Genomic DNA, 23,024 nt, shown 5'->3' with positions numbered 1-23,024 from the left:
GTGGGGACCAATAGCCACCCCCTCTCCCCCCCTTGGCCACTGGGAGCCACCTCGCAGGGGGGTGAGCCACCCCCCGCGAGGTGGGGACCAATAGCCACCCCCTCTCCCCCCCTTGGCCACTGGGAGCCACCTCGCAGGGGGGTGAGCCACCCCCCGCGAGGTGGGGACCAATAGCCACCCCCTCTCCCCCCCTTGGCCACTGGGAGCCACCTCGCAGGGGGGTGAGCCACCCCCCGCGAGGTGGGGACCAATAGCCACCCCCTCTCCCCCCCTTGGCCACTGGGAGCCACCTCGCAGGGGGGTGAGCCACCCCCCGCGAGGTGGGGACCAATAGCCACCCCCTCTCCCCCCCTTGGCCACTGGGAGCCACCTCGCAGGGGGGTGAGCCACCCCCCGCGAGGTGGGGACCAATAGCCACCCCCTCTCCCCCCCTTGGCCACTGGGAGCCACCTCGCAGGGGGGTGAGCCACCCCCCGCGAGGTGGGGACCAATAGCCACCCCCTCTCCCCCCCTTGGCCACTGGGAGCCACCTCGCAGGGGGGTGAGCCACCCCCCGCGAGGTGGGGACCAATAGCCACCCCCTCTCCCCCCCTTGGCCACTGGGAGCCACCTCGCAGGGGGGTGAGCCACCCCCCGCGAGGTGGGGACCAATAGCCACCCCCTCTCCCCCCCTTGGCCACTGGGAGCCACCTCGCAGGGGGGTGAGCCACCCCCCGCGAGGTGGGGACCAATAGCCACCCCCTCTCCCCCCCTTGGCCACTGGGAGCCACCTCGCAGGGGGGTGAGCCACCCCCGCGAGGTGGGGACCAATAGCCACCCCCTCTCCCCCCCTTGGCCACTGGGAGCCACCTCGCAGGGGGGTGAGCCACCCCCCGCGAGGTGGGGACCAATAGCCACCCCCTCTCCCCCCCTTGGCCACTGGGAGCCACCTCGCAGGGGGGTGAGCCACCCCCGCGAGGTGGGGACCAATAGCCACCCCCTCTCCCCCCCTTGGCCACTGGGAGCCACCTCGCAGGGGGGTGAGCCACCCCCCGCGAGGTGGGGACCAATAGCCACCCCCTCTCCCCCCCTTGGCCACTGGGAGCCACCTCGCAGGGGGGTGAGCCACCCCCCGCGAGGTGGGGACCAATAGCCACCCCCTCTCCCCCCTTGGCCACTGGGAGCCACCTCGCAGGGGGGTGAGCCACCCCCCGCGAGGTGGGGACCAATAGCCACCCCCTCTCCCCCCCCTTGGCCACTGGGAGCCACCTCGCAGGGGGGTGAGCCACCCCCCGCGAGGTGGGGACCAATAGCCACCCCCTCTCCCCCCCTTGGCCACTGGGAGCCACCTCGCAGGGGGGTGAGCCACCCCCCGCGAGGTGGGGACCAATAGCCACCCCCTCTCCCCCCCTTGGCCACTGGGAGCCACCTCGCAGGGGGGTGAGCCACCCCCCGCGAGGTGGGGACCAATAGCCACCCCCTCTCCCCCCCTTGGCCACTGGGAGCCACCTCGCAGGGGGGTGAGCCACCCCCGCGAGGTGGGGACCAATAGCCACCCCCTCTCCCCCCCTTGGCCACTGGGAGCCACCTCGCAGGGGGGTGAGCCACCCCCCGCGAGGTGGGGACCAATAGCCACCCCCTCTCCCCCCCTTGGCCACTGGGAGCCACCTCGCAGGGGGGTGAGCCACCCCCCGCGAGGTGGGGACCAATAGCCACCCCCTCTCCCCCCCTTGGCCACTGGGAGCCACCTCGCAGGGGGGTGAGCCACCCCCCGCGAGGTGGGGACCAATAGCCACCCCCTCTCCCCCCCTTGGCCACTGGGAGCCACCTCGCAGGGGGGTGAGCCACCCCCCGCGAGGTGGGGACCAATAGCCACCCCCTCTCCCCCCCTTGGCCACTGGGAGCCACCTCGCAGGGGGGTGAGCCACCCCCCGCGAGGTGGGGACCAATAGCCACCCCCTCTCCCCCCCTTGGCCACTGGGAGCCACCTCGCAGGGGGGTGAGCCACCCCCCGCGAGGTGGGGACCAATAGCCACCCCCTCTCCCCCCCTTGGCCACTGGGAGCCACCTCGCAGGGGGGTGAGCCACCCCCCGCGAGGTGGGGACCAATAGCCACCCCCTCTCCCCCCCTTGGCCACTGGGAGCCACCTCGCAGGGGGGTGAGCCACCCCCCGCGAGGTGGGGACCAATAGCCACCCCCTCTCCCCCCCTTGGCTACTGGGAGCCACCTCGCAGGGGGGTGAGCCACCCCCGCGAGGTGGGGACCAATAGCCACCCCCTCTCCCCCCCTTGGCTACTGGGAGCCACCTCGCAGGGGGGTGAGCCACCCCCCGCGAGGTGGGGACCAATAGCCACCCCCTCTCCCCCCCTTGGCTACTGGGAGCCACCTCGCAGGGGGGTGAGCCACCCCCCGCGAGGTGGGGACCAATAGCCACCCCCCTCTCCCCCCTTGGCTACTGGGAGCCACCTCGCAGGGGGGTGAGCCACCCCCCGCGAGGTGGGGACCAATAGCCACCCCCTCTCCCCCCCTTGGCTACTGGGAGCCACCTCGCAGGGGGGTGAGCCACCCCCCGCGAGGTGGGGACCAATAGCCACCCCCTCTCCCCCCCTTGGCTACTGGGAGCCACCTCGCAGGGGGGTGAGCCACCCCCCGCGAGGTGGGGACCAATAGCCACCCCCTCTCCCCCCCTTGGCTACTGGGAGCCACCTCGCAGGGGGGTGAGCCACCCCCCGCGAGGTGGGGACCAATAGCCACCCCCTCTCCCCCCCTTGGCTACTGGGAGCCACCTCGCAGGGGGGTGAGCCACCCCCCGCGAGGTGGGGACCAATAGCCACCCCCTCTCCCCCCCTTGGCTACTGGGAGCCACCTCGCAGGGGGGTGAGCCACCCCCCGCGAGGTGGGGACCAATAGCCACCCCCTCTCCCCCCCTTGGCTACTGGGAGCCACCTCGCAGGGGGGTGAGCCACCCCCCGCGAGGTGGGGACCAATAGCCACCCCCTCTCCCCCCCTTGGCTACTGGGAGCCACCTCGCAGGGGGGTGAGCCACCCCCCGCGAGGTGGGGACCAATAGCCACCCCCTCTCCCCCCCTTGGCTACTGGGAGCCACCTCGCAGGGGGGTGAGCCACCCCCCGCGAGGTGGGGACCAATAGCCACCCCCTCTCCCCCCCTTGGCTACTGGGAGCCACCTCGCAGGGGGGTGAGCCACCCCCCGCGAGGTGGGGACCAATAGCCACCCCCTCTCCCCCCCTTGGCTACTGGGAGCCACCTCGCAGGGGGGTGAGCCACCCCCCGCGAGGTGGGGACCAATAGCCACCCCCTCTCCCCCCCTTGGCTACTGGGAGCCACCTCGCAGGGGGGTGAGCCACCCCCCGCGAGGTGGGGACCAATAGCCACCCCCTCTCCCCCCCTTGGCTACTGGGAGCCACCTCGCAGGGGGGTGAGCCACCCCCCGCGAGGTGGGGACCAATAGCCACCCCCTCTCCCCCCCTTGGCTACTGGGAGCCACCTCGCAGGGGGGTGAGCCACCCCCCGCGAGGTGGGGACCAATAGCCACCCCCTCTCCCCCCCTTGGCTACTGGGAGCCACCTCGCAGGGGGGTGAGCCACCCCCCGCGAGGTGGGGACCAATAGCCACCCCCTCTCCCCCCCTTGGCTACTGGGAGCCACCTCGCAGGGGGGTGAGCCACCCCCCGCGAGGTGGGGACCAATAGCCACCCCCTCTCCCCCCCTTGGCTACTGGGAGCCACCTCGCAGGGGGGTGAGCCACCCCCCGCGAGGTGGGGACCAATAGCCACCCCCTCTCCCCCCCTTGGCTACTGGGAGCCACCTCGCAGGGGGGTGAGCCACCCCCCGCGAGGTGGGGACCAATAGCCACCCCCTCTCCCCCCCTTGGCTACTGGGAGCCACCTCGCAGGGGGGTGAGCCACCCCCCGCGAGGTGGGGACCAATAGCCACCCCCTCTCCCCCCCTTGGCTACTGGGAGCCACCTCGCAGGGGGGTGAGCCACCCCCCGCGAGGTGGGGACCAATAGCCACCCCCTCTCCCCCCCTTGGCTACTGGGAGCCACCTCGCAGGGGGGTGAGCCACCCCCCGCGAGGTGGGGACCAATAGCCACCCCCTCTCCCCCCCTTGGCTACTGGGAGCCACCTCGCAGGGGGGTGAGCCACCCCCCGCGAGGTGGGGACCAATAGCCACCCCCTCTCCCCCCCTTGGCTACTGGGAGCCACCTCGCAGGGGGGTGAGCCACCCCCCGCGAGGTGGGGACCAATAGCCACCCCCTCTCCCCCCCTTGGCTACTGGGAGCCACCTCGCAGGGGGGTGAGCCACCCCCCGCGAGGTGGGGACCAATAGCCACCCCCTCTCCCCCCCTTGGCTACTGGGAGCCACCTCGCAGGGGGGTGAGCCACCCCCCGCGAGGTGGGGACCAATAGCCACCCCCTCTCCCCCCCTTGGCTACTGGGAGCCACCTCGCAGGGGGGTGAGCCACCCCCCGCGAGGTGGGGACCAATAGCCACCCCCTCTCCCCCCCTTGGCTACTGGGAGCCACCTCGCAGGGGGGTGAGCCACCCCCCGCGAGGTGGGGACCAATAGCCACCCCCTCTCCCCCCCTTGGCTACTGGGAGCCACCTCGCAGGGGGGTGAGCCACCCCCCGCGAGGTGGGGACCAATAGCCACCCCCTCTCCCCCCCTTGGCTACTGGGAGCCACCTCGCAGGGGGGTGAGCCACCCCCCGCGAGGTGGGGACCAATAGCCACCCCCTCTCCCCCCCTTGGCTACTGGGAGCCACCTCGCAGGGGGGTGAGCCACCCCCCGCGAGGTGGGGACCAATAGCCACCCCCTCTCCCCCCCTTGGCTACTGGGAGCCACCTCGCAGGGGGGTGAGCCACCCCCCGCGAGGTGGGGACCAATAGCCACCCCCTCTCCCCCCCTTGGCTACTGGGAGCCACCTCGCAGGGGGGTGAGCCACCCCCCGCGAGGTGGGGACCAATAGCCACCCCCTCTCCCCCCCTTGGCTACTGGGAGCCACCTCGCAGGGGGGTGAGCCACCCCCCGCGAGGTGGGGACCAATAGCCACCCCCTCTCCCCCCCTTGGCTACTGGGAGCCACCTCGCAGGGGGGTGAGCCACCCCCCGCGAGGTGGGGACCAATAGCCACCCCCTCTCCCCCCCTTGGCTACTGGGAGCCACCTCGCAGGGGGGTGAGCCACCCCCCGCGAGGTGGGGACCAATAGCCACCCCCTCTCCCCCCCTTGGCTACTGGGAGCCACCTCGCAGGGGGGTGAGCCACCCCCCGCGAGGTGGGGACCAATAGCCACCCCCTCTCCCCCCCTTGGCTACTGGGAGCCACCTCGCAGGGGGGTGAGCCACCCCCCGCGAGGTGGGGACCAATAGCCACCCCCTCTCCCCCCCTTGGCTACTGGGAGCCACCTCGCAGGGGGGTGAGCCACCCCCCGCGAGGTGGGGACCAATAGCCACCCCCTCTCCCCCCCTTGGCTACTGGGAGCCACCTCGCAGGGGGGTGAGCCACCCCCCGCGAGGTGGGGACCAATAGCCACCCCCTCTCCCCCCCTTGGCTACTGGGAGCCACCTCGCAGGGGGGTGAGCCACCCCCCGCGAGGTGGGGACCAATAGCCACCCCCTCTCCCCCCCTTGGCTACTGGGAGCCACCTCGCAGGGGGGTGAGCCACCCCCCGCGAGGTGGGGACCAATAGCCACCCCCTCTCCCCCCCTTGGCTACTGGGAGCCACCTCGCAGGGGGGTGAGCCACCCCCCGCGAGGTGGGGACCAATAGCCACCCCCTCTCCCCCCCTTGGCTACTGGGAGCCACCTCGCAGGGGGGTGAGCCACCCCCCGCGAGGTGGGGACCAATAGCCACCCCCTCTCCCCCCCTTGGCTACTGGGAGCCACCTCGCAGGGGGGTGAGCCACCCCCCGCGAGGTGGGGACCAATAGCCACCCCCTCTCCCCCCCTTGGCTACTGGGAGCCACCTCGCAGGGGGGTGAGCCACCCCCCGCGAGGTGGGGACCAATAGCCACCCCCTCTCCCCCCCTTGGCTACTGGGAGCCACCTCGCAGGGGGGTGAGCCACCCCCCGCGAGGTGGGGACCAATAGCCACCCCCTCTCCCCCCCTTGGCTACTGGGAGCCACCTCGCAGGGGGGTGAGCCACCCCCCGCGAGGTGGGGACCAATAGCCACCCCCTCTCCCCCCCTTGGCTACTGGGAGCCACCTCGCAGGGGGGTGAGCCACCCCCCGCGAGGTGGGGACCAATAGCCACCCCCTCTCCCCCCCTTGGCTACTGGGAGCCACCTCGCAGGGGGGTGAGCCACCCCCCGCGAGGTGGGGACCAATAGCCACCCCCTCTCCCCCCCTTGGCTACTGGGAGCCACCTCGCAGGGGGGTGAGCCACCCCCCGCGAGGTGGGGACCAATAGCCACCCCCTCTCCCCCCCTTGGCTACTGGGAGCCACCTCGCAGGGGGGTGAGCCACCCCCCGCGAGGTGGGGACCAATAGCCACCCCCTCTCCCCCCCTTGGCTACTGGGAGCCACCTCGCAGGGGGGTGAGCCACCCCCCGCGAGGTGGGGACCAATAGCCACCCCCTCTCCCCCCCTTGGCTACTGGGAGCCACCTCGCAGGGGGGTGAGCCACCCCCCGCGAGGTGGGGACCAATAGCCACCCCCTCTCCCCCCCTTGGCTACTGGGAGCCACCTCGCAGGGGGGTGAGCCACCCCCCGCGAGGTGGGGACCAATAGCCACCCCCTCTCCCCCCCTTGGCTACTGGGAGCCACCTCGCAGGGGGGTGAGCCACCCCCCGCGAGGTGGGGACCAATAGCCACCCCCTCTCCCCCCCTTGGCTACTGGGAGCCACCTCGCAGGGGGGTGAGCCACCCCCCGCGAGGTGGGGACCAATAGCCACCCCCTCTCCCCCCCTTGGCTACTGGGAGCCACCTCGCAGGGGGGTGAGCCACCCCCCGCGAGGTGGGGACCAATAGCCACCCCCTCTCCCCCCCTTGGCTACTGGGAGCCACCTCGCAGGGGGGTGAGCCACCCCCCGCGAGGTGGGGACCAATAGCCACCCCCTCTCCCCCCCTTGGCTACTGGGAGCCACCTCGCAGGGGGGTGAGCCACCCCCCGCGAGGTGGGGACCAATAGCCACCCCCTCTCCCCCCCTTGGCTACTGGGAGCCACCTCGCAGGGGGGTGAGCCACCCCCCGCGAGGTGGGGACCAATAGCCACCCCCTCTCCCCCCCTTGGCTACTGGGAGCCACCTCGCAGGGGGGTGAGCCACCCCCCGCGAGGTGGGGACCAATAGCCACCCCCTCTCCCCCCCTTGGCTACTGGGAGCCACCTCGCAGGGGGGTGAGCCACCCCCCGCGAGGTGGGGACCAATAGCCACCCCCTCTCCCCCCCTTGGCTACTGGGAGCCACCTCGCAGGGGGGTGAGCCACCCCCCGCGAGGTGGGGACCAATAGCCACCCCCTCTCCCCCCCTTGGCTACTGGGAGCCACCTCGCAGGGGGGTGAGCCACCCCCCGCGAGGTGGGGACCAATAGCCACCCCCTCTCCCCCCCTTGGCTACTGGGAGCCACCTCGCAGGGGGGTGAGCCACCCCCCGCGAGGTGGGGTCCAATAGCCACCCCCTCTCCCCCCCTTGGCTACTGGGAGCCACCTCGCAGGGGGGTGAGCCACCCCCCGCGAGGTGGGGACCAATAGCCACCCCCTCTCCCCCCCTTGGCTACTGGGAGCCACCTCGCAGGGGGGTGAGCCACCCCCCGCGAGGTGGGGACCAATAGCCACCCCCTCTCCCCCCCTTGGCTACTGGGAGCCACCTCGCAGGGGGGTGAGCCACCCCCCGCGAGGTGGGGACCAATAGCCACCCCCTCTCCCCCCCTTGGCTATTGGGAGCCACCTCGCAGGGGGGTGAGCCACCCCCCGCGAGGTGGGGACCAATAGCCACCCCCTCTCCCCCCCTTGGCTATTGGGAGCCACCTCGCAGGGGGGTGAGCCACCCCCCGCGAGGTGGGGACCAATAGCCACCCCCTCTCCCCCCCTTGGCTATTGGGAGCCACCTCGCAGGGGGGTGAGCCACCCCCCGCGAGGTGGGGACCAATAGCCACCCCCTCTCCCCCCCTTGGCTATTGGGAGCCACCTCGCAGGGGGGTGAGCCACCCCCCGCGAGGTGGGGACCAATAGCCACCCCCTCTCCCCCCCTTGGCTATTGGGAGTCATTGTGGTCTCAGAGCCTGTTTTGCATAATGTGAGTAGTATCGTCTCCTCCTGTGGAAATAGTAAACTCTTTCGCAGATGGGTTTGCACCTTCATTGTATTGCTCAGGTAACAATGATATAATTAATTATTAAACATCTAGAGTCGATGGTAATAATTATCAATAATACTGTCAATTAATATTTTCCCATAATATTGATAATTAGTTTAAGTAGATTATGATGTATGGCAAAAATTAATTTTTAATAATTATGTCATTTATTAATATTAATTTTTAATATTAATGATTGCTTTTCTGCCAGCATCAGTTAGTATTGTTTTAAGTAACATTAATTGTTGATATCATTGTTTTATTATTAATAGTGTTATTATTAATACTAATCATTAACTTTTTTAAGCAGTGTTAATGTTTAGTATCTTTATTGTCATTGTTAATGTCGATTATTAATATTAATTATTATTATATATATTAATATTAATAATTAATAGACTCATTCCTGATATCCCGTGTGGAGAAAATGATATTCCTCCCAATATAGCAGAAAGTATACGTTCCTCTGTGATGTTATTCCTAATAACCAGGCGGTAGAGGACGACATAATGGAAACTACCGCAGTGTGTGTACATCCTTTCGGTCATCTTGTTCCTTCCATGCAAAGTGCGAGAGGATGATATTACTCCCAATATCGCAAGGGGCGTGGACCTCCACTGTGATATTTTCCCTCACAGCCAGCCGGGAAGAGGAAGATATTATCCCCAAGATCACAGGGTTGTACATCCCCTTGTGATACTGTTCCTTATATCCTGGGATGGGGAAGATAATACTAGTGGCAACATCGCTGGGGTTTTACACACCCACTGTGCTATTGTTCCAAATAACACGATATGACGCCCAGTATCACAAGGTTGGTACATCCTCCTGTGATATTGTTTCTTATATTCAAGGAGAGAGAATGCTATTACTCCCATTATTTCAGGGGTTGTACACACGTCCTGTGATATTGTTCCTAATATCCCGAAGAGGAGAGCATATTACTCTCAATATCTCAGCGGGTGTACACCTCGTTTCTAATATTTGTCATAATATCCAAGATGGGAGAGGATGATAAGACTCCCAATATGCCAAGATGTGTACAGCCGCCTGTGATATAGTTCCTAACATCCAGGTGGGGATAGGATGATATTACTGCCCATATCGATATTTAGCCTACGATCCTGAGGGGAGTGAATGATATTACTCCAAATATCGAAGAAGGTGTACACCCCCCTGAGACACTACACCCAGTATCCACGTTAGTACTCCCAATATCCCAGAAGGTGCACACACACCTGTGATAGAGTTCCTAATATCCAGCGGGAAAGAGGCTGATTTTACTTTCGATATCGCAGTGGGTGTACACCGCCCCCAACCCTGGGGTATCGTTCCTAATATCCAGGCGGGAAGAAGATGACATGGATGACAATATCGAAGGGGGTGGACAACTCTTCTGTGATATGGTTCCTGATATCCAGGGGGTGAATGGATGTTATTACTCCCAATAACGTAGGAACCGTACAGCCACCCTGGGATTTTGTCCTTAATAACCACAGGGGAGAGGTGAGATTAATACCAACATTGCAAGGGGTGTACACCCTCCTGTGATATTGTTTCTTATATCCAGGAAAGGAGAAGATGGTATTCCTACCAATATTGAAGAGATATACAACCCCCATGGGATATTGTTCTAAAGATACAGGTTGAAAGAGGATGAGACTCCATCCAATATAACAAGGAGTGTACATCCCACCTGTGATGTGAATCGTAAAACCTAGAAGAGAGAATGACATTGCTTCCAAAAACTCACGGGGTGTACACCCACCCTGTGACATCGTTTCTGTCATCTAAAGGTAGAGATGGTGATACTACTCCCACCACCAGAGAAGGTACACACCCCCCTGTGATATTGTTTCTCATAACTTGGGGGAGAGCATGATATTACTTCCAGTATGACAGTGGCTTGACACCCAGTCTGTGATATTGGTTCTGCACATCAACTCTGTGCCCCTCATTTCCCATGCGTCCTCCCCACACTTTTGGAACCTCGGGGAAGGCTTTGTCTTTGGGTACAGATGAAGAGACGAAGGGTCTGAAAGGTGAAGCAAGTTTGTTATTGGAAAGTGGTTCCGATCCAGACCCCAAGAGAGGTTTCTTGGATCTCACAGAAGAAAGAATTCGGGGCGAGTCCATAAAGTGAAAGCAAGTTTATTAGGAAAGAAAATGAATAAAAGCATGGCTACTCTGGCTGGGCGCAGCGGCTCACTCCTGCAATCCTATAACTTTGGGATGCCGAGGCAGGTGGATCACCTGACGTGGTAAGTTCGAGACCAGCCTGGTCCAACATGGCAAAACCGTGTCGCCACTAAAATACAAAAGATTAACTGGGCGTGGTGGCAGGTGTCTGTAATCCCAGCTACTAGGAAGGCTGAAGCAGGAGAATCGCTTGAACCCAGGAGGTGGAGGTTGTAGTGAGCCAAGATCACGCCACTGCATTCCAGTTCGGCCAACAGAGCGAGACTCCATCTCAAAAAAAAAAAAAAAAAGAAAAGAAAAGAAAATAAAGAATGGCTGCTCCATAGGCAGAAAGGCACCAAAGGTCGCTGGTTGCCCATTTTCATGGTTATTTCTTGATCATACGCTAAACAAGGGTTGGACTATTCATGAGTGTTCTAGGAAAGGGATGGGCAATTCCCAGAAATGAGAGTTTCCGCCCTCCCTTCTTCTGAGACCATGTAGGGAAACCTCCAGATGTTGCCATGGCATCTGTAAACTGTCGCGGTGCTGGTGGGAGTGTCTTGTAGTAGCTAATTCGTTATAATTAGCACATAATGAGCCGTGAGGACAATCAGAGGTCACTCTCATGGCCATCTTGGGTTTGGTGGGCTTTGGCTGACTTTACTGCAACCCGCTTTATCAGTAAGGTGTTTAGGACCTGTATCTTGTACCGACCTCCTATCTCATCCTGTGACTAAGAATGCCCAGCCTCCTGGGAATGCGGCCCAGCAGGTCTCAGCCTCCCTTTACCCAGCCCCCATTCAAGATGGAGTCGCTCTGGTTCTCGTGCCTCTGACAAGTTGGCCTGGGTTGAGTGTTCCCTAGTGTGTGGTGGTTGGAGCTCTTCCTAGGAGTAAGAGGTATTGTCAGTAGGAAACAGGCCTCTGTTAGCCCGGGGGCTGGCACTCTGCCCCATTATATCGGCCTCATTTTAGTGGTGACAAAACTGGGGCTCAGAGACATCAACTCCCTCATCCCGAACCCCCAGACTGTCAGTGGTGGGCTGGGGTTTGAATGTGGGGCTTGAAGACCCATCATCTCCTCTGGTCCCCCAGACTCTGCTGCCCAAGAGGAACAGGATCCCAGGATCCAGGCCCCTCATGGCACCAGCCAGGGTGGGCGTAGATGGGGAGGCAGAGGTCCAAAGCCCCCCGGACTCTGAAGCAGGTCAGGGACCAAGAGCAACCCGGACCTACGGGCCCCACCCCGAGAAGAATGGCTGCAGGCCCGGCCCAGCGGACAGGAGGTCTGTGTCCTCAGTCAACGTGACGGCGCTTCCGGCTGCTCCAGCCAGGCCGTGCTGTCTTCACGTTTCCAATCATGCGGCCTCCTCTCCAATTCCCAAGCCCAACCCACAGAGACAGCGATCTGGGGTCCACGTGAGGTTTGTCAGCAGCTCTGACCCGCTGCTTCCCGCCAGCCCCGCGGCCAGTTCTGGAAAGCTCTCTGCTGCCCCCTGGTAGGGAGGCTTAGGGTAGGGCTCTGGCTGCAAGCATGGGGTCCCAGAACCTCCTGGCTCTGTCACCTCTCCTGAGTGGAAAACCAACCCAGGACTGAACCAGTGACACCTGTGGCGCTCCCTGAACCTCCTGGCTCTGTCACCTCTGCTGGGTGGAAAACCAACCCAGGATTGAACCAGCAGGTGGGTGCCTGATTCCTTATTATCAGAGCTCCGCCCACTGGCAAGTCTCTCTCCGGGCCTCAGCTTCCCCTTCCATTAAACGAGGGGCTTGGGGGATACCAAGGAGGGGTAACTGCTTAGTGAGGATGGGAGGTTTCTTCTGGGGAGATGAATACATTTTGAAACTAGATGGCGTGGGTGGTTGCACAGGACTGTGAATGTACAAATGCCATCACATTATTTGCGTTGAAATAGTTAATTGCATGCGATGTGAAAATCACCTCATTTAAAGTGTTTAAAAGAGGGGTCTGGGAGAGTGCAGTGTATGTGAGAATCACGTGGGACACCCACAGTCTCTGAACGTCAGTTTCCTTGCGTAAACTGGCAAAGAGACTGTGTGAACTGTATTCCCTGGGGCCAAGAGATTCCAAGAAGGGAAACCTGGGATTCCTGGGACTGGGATGAGGGCCGGGGGCCGGAAGGGGAGGGGGTGGGTGGGGAGAGCTGGGGGGCAGCCCAGATAAGGCTTTCAATACTGGGTAGCAGCGTCTACACAGGCGGAGATCCCTGCATCTCATTTCCCGCAGGGCTGACCAGTGGCCAGAGGTGGGACTGGCCAGGCTCGGCCCAACCAAGTCTGGGAGCAAAGGACACTGAGTGAGGGATCCCCAGGGCCACCCTCACTGGCCTGCGGCTCTCCTGACACCACGAGAGAGCTCCAGGAGCTGACCTTGGGTCCTAATGGGGGACACCTTCCTGGCTCCAGGCTGGCAGGGTGGTGTGGTGGTCAGTGTACTGGGCTCTGCGTGTCCGCCCCTACCTGCTGTGTGACGGTGGGCCAGACACCTAACCTCTCTGTGCCTCTATTTCTTCAATGGCGAACAGGGACACTAGCAGCCCCCACATCCGGGCACAGTGGCCTGAAGGTTAAAGGCAAGGGCGGCTCGAGACCTACAGCAAGAACTCTGAGCAGGGAGAGCAGGGAGCTGCCCAGAGTTCAATCACCATCTCCCCTCTGGCCGCCGAGGAAACCGAGGCTCATGGTGACCTGGCCCAGGTCTGTTGGACTCACGGTCCTTCTCATCCCCAAGATCAGAGGGCTGCCACCAGGGAAGGAGCTGTCCCCTAGACGCAGCCCAGGAAGCACACAGGGAAGGATGCCATTGGGACTTGGGTATGTTTTTGCACAAAAAAAAAAAACATTTATTGCTATTTGAACCCTGCTTTTATGCTTCCATTACCCAGAAAATGAGCTACGGGAGACACCAGGAGAGGCAGGAGATCATCCTCCTTGCACAAAACCCACTCCCTCGGATACTGTCCTCAGCGAGGGTGGCTGGAGGCCAACCAGGGGGCCCACCCGCAGAGTGGCAGAGGAGGTAGGTTGACCCTGTGGACGCTGAGCTCTGTGGCGAAGGTCCTGGCCTTCTGGTAGAAGAAGAGCCACTTCTCGCAGTCCAGGAGGAAGTTGTGGGAGATGGTGATCGGCCGCGTGTAGATCTTCAGCTGTGCCTTCTTGTTGCCCAGGTCCACGGCGGCTGCCAGTGCCAGCTGGTAGTACCCGGCTGCATCAAACGGGTCCTGAAGGGGACAGGTCATGGTCAGCAAAAGGGGGACTCGGAGCCCGTCTACCCAGAGACCGTTCCTGTCTCCAGGTCATTCCACATGTCCATCCGATGCTGGCTCACCCCATGAGCCCCGAAGCCTGTGACACTGCTGTGGTCTCAGCTGCAGGAGGTGGGGACGACCCTGACACCCCTGGAAGCCTTCCTGACTGTCCCTACGCCCCACTCACCCCAAGCCTCCTGCCCCAGTGCCACCCTCTCTGCAGGCAGTGGCTGCTTTCCCCATGGGCTGAGGTCAGGGCAGATCCTGCCTGCTCTGAGAGTTCCATGCAGGACCCGTGGCTCCAAGCCACAGCAGGGCCACTGCGTTGAGTGACCCAGGCTCCCCTCTGGCCCCTGTCCATGCTGACCATTTCCAGGCCCTCCACGGGCCAGGCCAGGTACAAAACCATGTCACAGGTGTCCTCTCTGGCAATGTTCCCTGAAATATTGACGGAGTGTGACTCCCCAGACATCCACTCCCATTTTCAATGAGTCTTTGGCTCAAACTCACCATCCCTGGGTTGGGATGCCGCCTCCCAGACCTCCTCCTTGACCCTCCCATCCCCCACCCGGCTTCTCCCCAGGCACCTCCTCCACATGGGGGTCACCCAAGGGACCTCTCTAAGACCCATGCCTGGCCTGTCCCTCTTTACCATCTCAAGATGGCTCCCAGGGCCAATGACAGAGTCCAAGATGCAGCAGTCCATTCCCTCACTGCCCCGCCCCACACACGGAGCAGGGACGTGAGAAGGCCCCGAGTCACCGCCACTGCTCATCCAATGCCCCCTGGCCCAGCCGAACACTGGACTCTGTGCTGGGTGCATGGTTGAGCCTAACGTCCTTGCTTCCAGTCTGAGGGACCCGGGAGTGAACACTGACCACACAGGGTGGCCCGGGCTGTGGCAGAGGGAAGCCCAGGAGGCCCCAGACTCAGCCGGGGGTGGAAGGCAAAGGCTTCCTGAAGGGTTGGGGGCTTCCCAACAAAACAGGAAGGAGCCAGCCAATGCATATGTCTCTGCGTGTGCCTGTGCATGTGAATGTGCGTGTTTGTGTTCCTGTGCGTGCATGTCCCTGTGTGTGTGCCTGTGTGCATGCCTCTGTGTGCACGTCTGTGTGTGCGCGCCTGTGTGTGCGTGTGCCTGTGCCTGTGCTCATTTGCGTGTGCATTTCCATGTGCCTGTAGTGAGTGACAGCCTGAGCCAGTAAACACCTAATCCACCCTATTCCAGGGCTCACTCTCATGTGTAGAGTAAAAGGGACCCCATTTTAGAGGCAATTGGCATAGATGCCCATTTACTCCTGCTTCTCTGCCAGCCTTCCAGGTCCCATACAGCCTGGCTTCTTCTCCCACTCCTCTGGGCCCTGGGTCCAGAGCCTCCTATACATGGAGGAGGGTGTAGCCTTGGAAAGACACCGCCCTTGGGGAATTCCAAGGGGGCCTCCCTGTGGGAAGCTGGCCTGTGCTGACAGCATAGTCACGATGAGGCCCAGAGGGCTGTGCATGGGAAGGAGGGCTGTGCATGGGAAGGAGGACTGTGCATGGGAAGCAGGGCTGTGCATGGGAAGGAGGACTGTGCATGAGAAGGAGGACTGTGCATGGGAAGCAGGGCTGTGCATGGGAAGGAGGACTGTGCACGGGAAGGAGGGCTGTGCATGGGAAGCAGGGCTGTGCATGGGAAGCAGGGCTGTACATGGGAAGCAGGGCTGTGCATGGGAAGGAGGACTGTGCATGGGAAGGAGGACTGTGCATGGGAAGCAGGGCTGTGCATGGGAAGGAGGACTGTGCACGGGAAGGAGGACTGTGCATGGGAAGGAGGACTGTGCATGGGAAGGAGGGCTGTGCATGGGAAGGAGGGCTGTGCATGGGAAGCAGGGCTGTGCATGGGAAGGAGGAATGTGCTACTTGGCGCTTTCCTTTCTCCTGGACAGGCGGAGTGGGCGGCAGGCTTGACCAAGAGAGATAAAGGCCTCTTCTGGGACGCCCGTCCCCCTGGGTCCCAGGCTTGCCCCTGAGCCGTGAACAGCGTCCCCCTGGGCCTGATACTTGGCACCTCCCTATCTGGCTGGGACTTGGGAGGCCACAGAAACCACGTCTGACCACCAGGTGTCGCCAGTACTGGGCGGGGGCCTCGCGGGCAGCCCCAGGCCTGCGGTGGGGTATACGGGGCAGGGTCTTAGGTCCGCCCCAGCTCCTCATGTTGTTCTAAGGCCCCCAAGATCTCGGCCCCTGGACTGGAGTGCCCTGGCCCCTCAGCCCGTAAGGAGCACTGACACGAGGCTGGTGTGATGCTAAGGAGGGGCGGTGCCCGCTGGGCAGATGGGTGGAGACACCACAGGTCTCAGTCTGCCAATCCCAGCTCTCCACCCCTGCAGGGCTGGGGGCAGAGGGAGCACAGCACCTCCCCTCGAGACACACCCGACCTAACAAGGCCTCAGCCTGGCTGGCTGGGGCCCCGCCCCACTGCACCTGCCCTGAGCTGGGGTTTCCCTGTCTGTGAACTCAATGGTAAGACACTGGTCCCACCCCACCCTTCCTGAGTGATGGGAAGATTCAAGGTGTCTCGGGACTCCAGGAAGGAGTTGCTCAGTGCAGGCTGGCACCCTGGGCAGGCTTCCTAGAGGAGGCGCCAAGATTTGGGTTGGATCTTGCAACGTGGATTCAACGTGAGGATGATGGCGTCCTCTGAAATGTCACTCTCCCGACCCTGTTTTCTTTGTTAAATGCACCTTGACACTTGACTGTCAAGACTCAGCTTTGGTGTCACCTCCTCCAGGAGGGCCCCCTGACTACAATCCCCCTTCTTTACCCAGAGGCCACCATTGCCCACTCATGTGTCAGCCTCCCTGGCTGAGACTGAGTTCTTGAGGGTGGGGCCTGGCCATCTGGGGAGCTGGGTTTTACCTGCTAACCTTGCCGGCTCCTCCAGCTGGGTGTAGAGCTCCAGGGAGGCCACTGGGCCATTCCTAAGAAAGGCTGGAACCCAGGCCTCTGGGGTCCGGATGGAGATCCCACTCCAAGGGGGCCAGGAACACCCCGAGCCCTGCCCCTCCCCACCCACCTTCAGGTCGTAGAAGATGATGTCACCGAGCACCAGGTACACCTTCACGTAGTAGAGGGTCTCCTCGTCGAACTCCAGCGGCGAGTTGCAGAGCTAAACGGCCTTGAGGTAGAAGTGCTCCCCCAGCTTGCCATGGCCCAGCCGGTGGTGCAGGGCGGCCAGCCGGTGGTAGGCCACACGCTCGTTCGGCCGGTCCCCTGGGGTGCAGGCCAAAGGGGCAGGTGTGAGGATGTGGCTCTCTGGGGCAGGGAGGGAACATGCCCCTCAGGAGCAGGTATACAGACCCCCAGGCAGCACACGTGGCTTGTCTCCAGGCACCTGTGGTCACCTGGGCAGCTCTGGCCATTCCCTTCCAGGTTCCCAGACTCACTTTTCCATCTGCAAAGCAGAACTAATAAGGCCTGCCCCTGTCTACAGAGAGGCTTTGGCAAAGTCGGACTTGGATGGCCCAGTTCTGTGCCTACACATAGCCACCTGCCTTTGCTCACTGGTTTTAACCAGGGGAGCCCAAAAGCCATGCAGTACAGGTGCTCCCGGGCTCCCCGGCTCCAGGCAACCCACAGACGTGACATCCGACTCCTCCTGGGTGTGTCATGATCAGAGCCCCCTACCTTGGGGAGTCAGCTGCACACCTACTGTGTACTGGGCCACGGGGCACAAGGCGCTGGGGCATGTGGCCTGCCTAGGGTTCCCTGTCTCTGCAGGGGGACAGACGACTCTGGCACAGCACCAGGGGATGCACGGCCTTAAGGGGCAGACTGCTGGAAGGGGAACTGGGATTTTATCAGCCAGAGAGCCGTGTGGTTGATGAGGGTGGGAAGGGCACAAGAGAAAGGGAATGTGCCACTCAGCCTGACACATACAGGGACCAACGAGATGCCTGGGATGTCTGGAAGGCAGAGGGCACACTGGGCGGCCCTTGTGGTCAGCAGCGGGAACAGGCAGAGGAAGCAGAGCTCAGTCAGACAGGGAGCTCTGCACTGCCTGAGAGACCTCGGGCTGTGCCCCACAGCCGGACGGGGAAGCCAGTTGGGCAGAGCTGCCTTCCTGGACAGGAGACCAGGAAAATCCAGTAGCTGTTTCAGCTCCTGGCCTGCAGACCTGGAGGCTGGGCTCTGGCAAAGTGTGGGTCCTGGCAGGGCGGGGGCTCAGGGGACGCACCCACAGTGATGCTGAGTGCTAGGGCCATGTAGGCAAACTCCAAGTCCTCCTGGGGCTCCTCCAGTGTGGCCAGCAGTGACACCAGCTTGTTGCACAGCTGTAGCTGCAGCTCCACCTTGCGGTTGCCCGTAGTCACTGCCAGGGGCAGGGCCCGGTCCTACCACACAGGCAGGTGGGGTCAGGTTTCCCGCAGCACCCACCTTGCCCAGCGCCCTCCTCAGAGCTCAAACATGTGCTTGGAGCTTCCCACACCCCAGCTACCCCTGCACCTCGACACAGCTCTGTGCTCTGGGATAACACACAGTTCAGACATCCAAGTTGGGGGCTGAAGAGTCACCTGAGGCCCATCCAGCTACACCCGATAGCCTCAGACCAGCCTCTCCCACCTGGGCACCGGAGGTCTGACTGGGGGGAGCCAGCACTCCTCTCTGCTCTAAAAACACCACATTGATCTGTGCCCAGGGCTGAGCCACACCGTGAGCTCAGAGGAAGGGAGAAGCCGTCCCACTTCGGGGTGCATGCAGACCTGGGTCTCCCACTGATATGCTGTGTGTCCTTTGGCATGTCCCTGTGCCTCTCTGAGCCTCAGTTTCCTCATCTGGAAGATGGGGACAGGACTTCCCACTCAGGGTTGCTTGAGGTCATCAGGTACAAGGGTAGAGCCATTGTCACGTCCAGGCCCCAAGCGTTTGTCCCAGGCAGGGGCATGGTCAATATCATTCCCGGTGAGACCACTTGGAAATTAATCATGTGCATGGGTGGCCCTGCCTCCATTTGGGAGGCCTCTACCCTGCCACACCTGTGCCTCAGCCCTCCAGGTGCCCCACTGAGGCCCACCCACATCAGCCCACAGGCCAGCTCACCCGGTAGAAGGACAGGCCTTCCTCCCGCTCCCAGGCCCCATTGAAGAAGATGTCTCCAGCTGCCTCAAACAGCTCCAGCCCCAGGTTGGGGTCGCCTGTGTACCGGGCCACATTCTGTGCCACCTGAAAGGAGACAGAAGTTCCCTCAAGGCCCACACCTAGCGAGGTGGCTACGCGCACCTTTGCCAGGCTCCTTCCTCTCACACAGTACAGGTACACTTGAGCATTTTTCAGACCCTGTGCATGAGGGCTGCCCCCACCACTGGCATGAGGACAATGAACTGATGCTCCTGAGTGCTAGGAGGTGACTGAGCAGCTGCAGCCCAGGAGCCCGACACCTGTGAATCCTACCACCAGGGCTAGCCCTAGCCCACTCCCCCTGCACTCAAACCAGTCTCCGTGGCCCCCAGATTGCTGGGAGCCCAGCCCCTGGCTCCTTTCTGCGTTGCCACATCAGCAGTGTTTGTGGGTGGGCCTGGTCCCCTCTTGGCCATGAGCTCTTCATCCCTCACCTCAGCTCAAGGAGGTGTACAGCAGGTGCTCAATAATGAAACCTTCACCAGGCTCGTGGGCTTCACAATTTGTTCCAGATCACACTGTGTTTGGGAAAGCCTCTGAAAACAGCCACTATGATAGATTCCTTTTGTAAGGAGATGTGCCACGTGTCGCTTGGAGCAAGTTCTTCTGTGTGTTAATTGAGTGGTCACATTATTTGAGCATGTGCTGTATACCAGCAAGTGCTGTGCACTGTGAGGGGCCGCGCCTCTGCCTTCAGGGAGAAGATGCTGGCCACCGGGGGAGGATGTGAGGGAACCAGTTGGAGGGAGGGAAAAGGCACACAACAGGTGCTCAGCAGTGGCTTAGGAATGAGTGGATGGATGGATGAATGGATGAGGAGATGTAGACACATGGATGGATGGATGGGTGTGTGGATAGATTAATGCTGGGATGGATGGACGGACGGGTGGATGGACGGACGGGTGGGTGGGTGGATGGATGGGTGGGTGGAATGATGTGTGTATGTCTGGATGTATGTATGCGTGGGTAGATAATGTATGGATGGGTGGAGGGTAGATGATGTATGTACATGTGGATGGATAGATGGTGGATAGACGAATGTATGGATAAACAAATGGACAGAGAGATGAATGGAGGGATGCATTAATAGGTAGATTGGTGGGTGGGTGGATGGATGGATGAATGATTGATGGATGGACGAACGGTGAATGGATGGATGGGTGAGAGGATGGATGAATGGAAGGATCAATAGGTAGATGGATGATGGAAGGATGGATGATGGATGGATGAACAGGTGAATGGATGGATGATGGACAGATGAATGGAACAACAAGTGAATGGATAGATAAAAGGATGGATGAATGGATGGATGGACAGATGAATCGAAGGATGGATGGATAGATGGATGAATCATGGATGGATGGAAGGATGGATGGTTGATAGAAGGATGAATGGATGGATGGATGGATGAACGGGTGAATGGATGGATGATAAAAGGACAGATGGATGAATGGACAGAAGGATGGATGATGGCTAGAAAGATGAACAGGTAAATGGATGGATGATGGAAGGATGAACGGACGAACAGATGGATGAATGGTGGCTGAATGAATGGATGATAAAGGGATGGATGGATGAACAGGTGAATGGATGGATGGATGGAAGGATGAGCAGGCGAATGGATGGATGGAAGAATGAACAAGTAAATAGGTGATGGAAGGATGAATGGATGGGTGGATGGACAGAGAGTGAACAGCACAGGGGTCGTCCTGCATCCCTTGCCACTCACCTGGATGTACAGGTCCACCAGCTCGCTCTGCCGCAGGAGTTAATAGATCTTCCCTGCTTGCAGCCAGGCATGTGCCTCCTTCTCTTTCCTCTGGAGGTCAATGAAAATCCCCAGACTTCGTTTGGTGTAGTCCAGAGAGGATTTGTAGGCCCTGGAATCACTGGAATCAGACACAGGTGTCAGAACAAGGGCTCTCATCCTCCTGGAACCAGTCTGCCTCCTCCCGTGGGTCTGGTGACAGATGAATCTGGAATGTGGGGACTGGGAACGGCCCTCTTGTGTGTGCAGTGTTCTGCCCTTCCCAGGCTGCTGGGAGGGCCAGGGTGAACACACACGGCATGGAAAAGATGAAGGACATCCTTCCGAGGGAATCGAGCATCATGCTGCCCTGTGGCAGGAGGAGTGTGCTAGTCCATCTCCCCTGCCTCCCAGACATGGCCGGTGTCTTCTCCAGACGCACCAGGAGCCGTTAGTGTTCAGAGGTTATCTTGGCCGATTGTTCTCAAGGTGTGCAGCCATCACAGTCACCCGGAGGCCTGTCCTTATAGCTTGCTGGCCCTGCCCCCAGAGCTTCCGGCTCCACAGGCCTGGGGTAGGCCCTAGAACTCCCACTTGCCACAAACTCCTAGGTGACATGGATGCTGCTCTACTGGTCCAGGGACTACACTTTGAGAAGTATGGCTCTAGCACACTGGCCCATTTTCCTTCTGTGAACCTGAGGCCAAGACTGGAGTCAGTCTCCCAGGTCCCTATGGAATCTGGCGGCTCCTCTGCTCTCTCAGTAAGTCTAACACTCAAGGGGCTGTGACTGCAGCAATGTCACTGGGCCCTATGGGTGGGGTGGCCAGGGCCATGGTTACCCCACCAGCTCACCCCACCAGGTCACGATGCTTGGAGGAAGCTGACTAGGCCAAATATGGGATGTGAGACCTTGAAACCCTGCCCCAGGGAAGTAGGTGACACAACTGGTTCTGTCTTCTGTGGGAGAGAAGCCACAGGTGGCTACTATGGTCACATTTAAGGGGACAGATGGAGGCCAGGAGTGAAGATTCGGGGCAGGCACAGGTAAGATGACAAAAGCCACCATAGTAGGAAGAACAGCCCAGAGTGCATGTACTGCCTCTGCTGGGGTTGAGATGACCTTTGACCCAACAAGGGAGGCTCAAGCTGGGACTCACGGGCCAGCAGCAGCCCTGGGATGACCCCAGGCCGGCCATCTCAAAGCATCTGATGCCAAAGCACCAAATGATCAAAAGGAGAGGGGCTGCTGGGCCCTGGGCCAGCTTCCCTGTGCCCCTCTCCCTGCCCGCCCCCACCTCCACCACTGCAAAGCCAGCCCTTACCGCTCCGTCCCCAGGGACAGGTAGACCTGACTGATGGTCTCCAGGAGCTGCCCCTCCAGCACCTTGTCGGCCACCTTGCAGGCCAGGGAGAGCTGGAGATCGTGGTAGATGACATACTGGGCCTCCCTGGGCATGACGGCGCTGTAGAAGTAGCACAGCCACTGGACGGCCCGCAGTTGGCCTGGGCAGAAGACAAAATGGAAGACGTTAGTCTCCCAGCATCGAAGTGAGGCTGGCTGCGCTCGGAGGCCCCTGCTTGCCTCCTTCACACCTCTGTGAGCCTGGGCTCCATAGGCGGGGCACCTGAGCGCAGACAGGCCATGCACCTGTGCCAGGGCAGACGCCGAGCACACTGTGACATGGGCACATCTTGGTGCAGATGCTCATGGTACAGGCCGGCCTTCTTTACAACTCCCAGGGCTGAGGTTGTGGATGGACACAGAGTGAACAGCAGGGGCTCGGCCCCTGCACCAGGCCATCTATTTCTGCTTCACAAAGCCCCTCTGGCCAGGACCAGGGCTGCCTTCAGCCTGAGCTGATGAGGCCAGGGGCACAAGTGGCCCCTGTCACAGATGGAACCCTGAGAGAGCAAAGCCAAGCTCACGTCTGCCACACACGGCATCATGTTGGGGGAATGGGATTCAAAGCCGGCCTCTGGCGTTCCCACACATGCTTCTCTCATGCAACCAGGCTCCCAAGCCACAGGCTCACTGGCCTCTCCCAAAGCCTGATTTTCTAGTGTCAGAAACATTCCAGAGATTAACATAGGAAACCAGGTACGCCGAATGGACATCTGTCACACACGCCACCCAACAACAGCCGAATACGCAGTCCTCTTGAGCACCCATGGGACATTGCCCATGACAGACCATGTGCCAGACCACAAAATGAGCCTCGGTGAAGGGAGAAGGACTGAGACCAAAGCAGAGGTGTTCTTCAGCTGTACTGGCACGAAACTGGAAATCGACAGTGAAGGAAACGTGGGAAATTCCAAAATATGCGAAAACTACACACTCCTAAACAACCAGTGAGTCAAAGAGACCATCAGG

At 61.2% G+C, this 23,024-nt stretch overlaps 1 protein-coding gene across 1 annotated transcript in view; it reads right to left on the bottom strand.

The window, feature by feature from the left end:
• Positions 1-13,312: 13,312 nt before the first annotated feature.
• The window catches only part of LOC135964396 (SH3 domain and tetratricopeptide repeat-containing protein 1-like), a 30,218-nt gene continuing 20,506 nt past the window's right edge, over positions 13,313-23,024 (bottom strand). The window contains exons 4-8 of the mRNA XM_074018078.1: positions 21,976-22,156; positions 20,633-20,792; positions 18,826-18,948; positions 16,802-16,998; positions 13,313-13,716 (exon numbers count right to left, since the gene is read on the bottom strand). The gene's annotated coding sequence lies outside the window, so the exon portion shown is untranslated. The remainder of the gene's footprint in view (positions 13,717-16,801; positions 16,999-18,825; positions 18,949-20,632; positions 20,793-21,975; positions 22,157-23,024) is intronic.

Source organism: Macaca fascicularis, chromosome 15 (genome assembly GCF_037993035.2).
Source record: "Macaca fascicularis isolate 582-1 chromosome 15, T2T-MFA8v1.1".
In the NCBI taxonomy this organism is placed as follows: Eukaryota; Metazoa; Chordata; class Mammalia; order Primates; family Cercopithecidae; genus Macaca; species Macaca fascicularis.
This window is presented reverse-complemented; position numbering and strand designations above follow the sequence as displayed.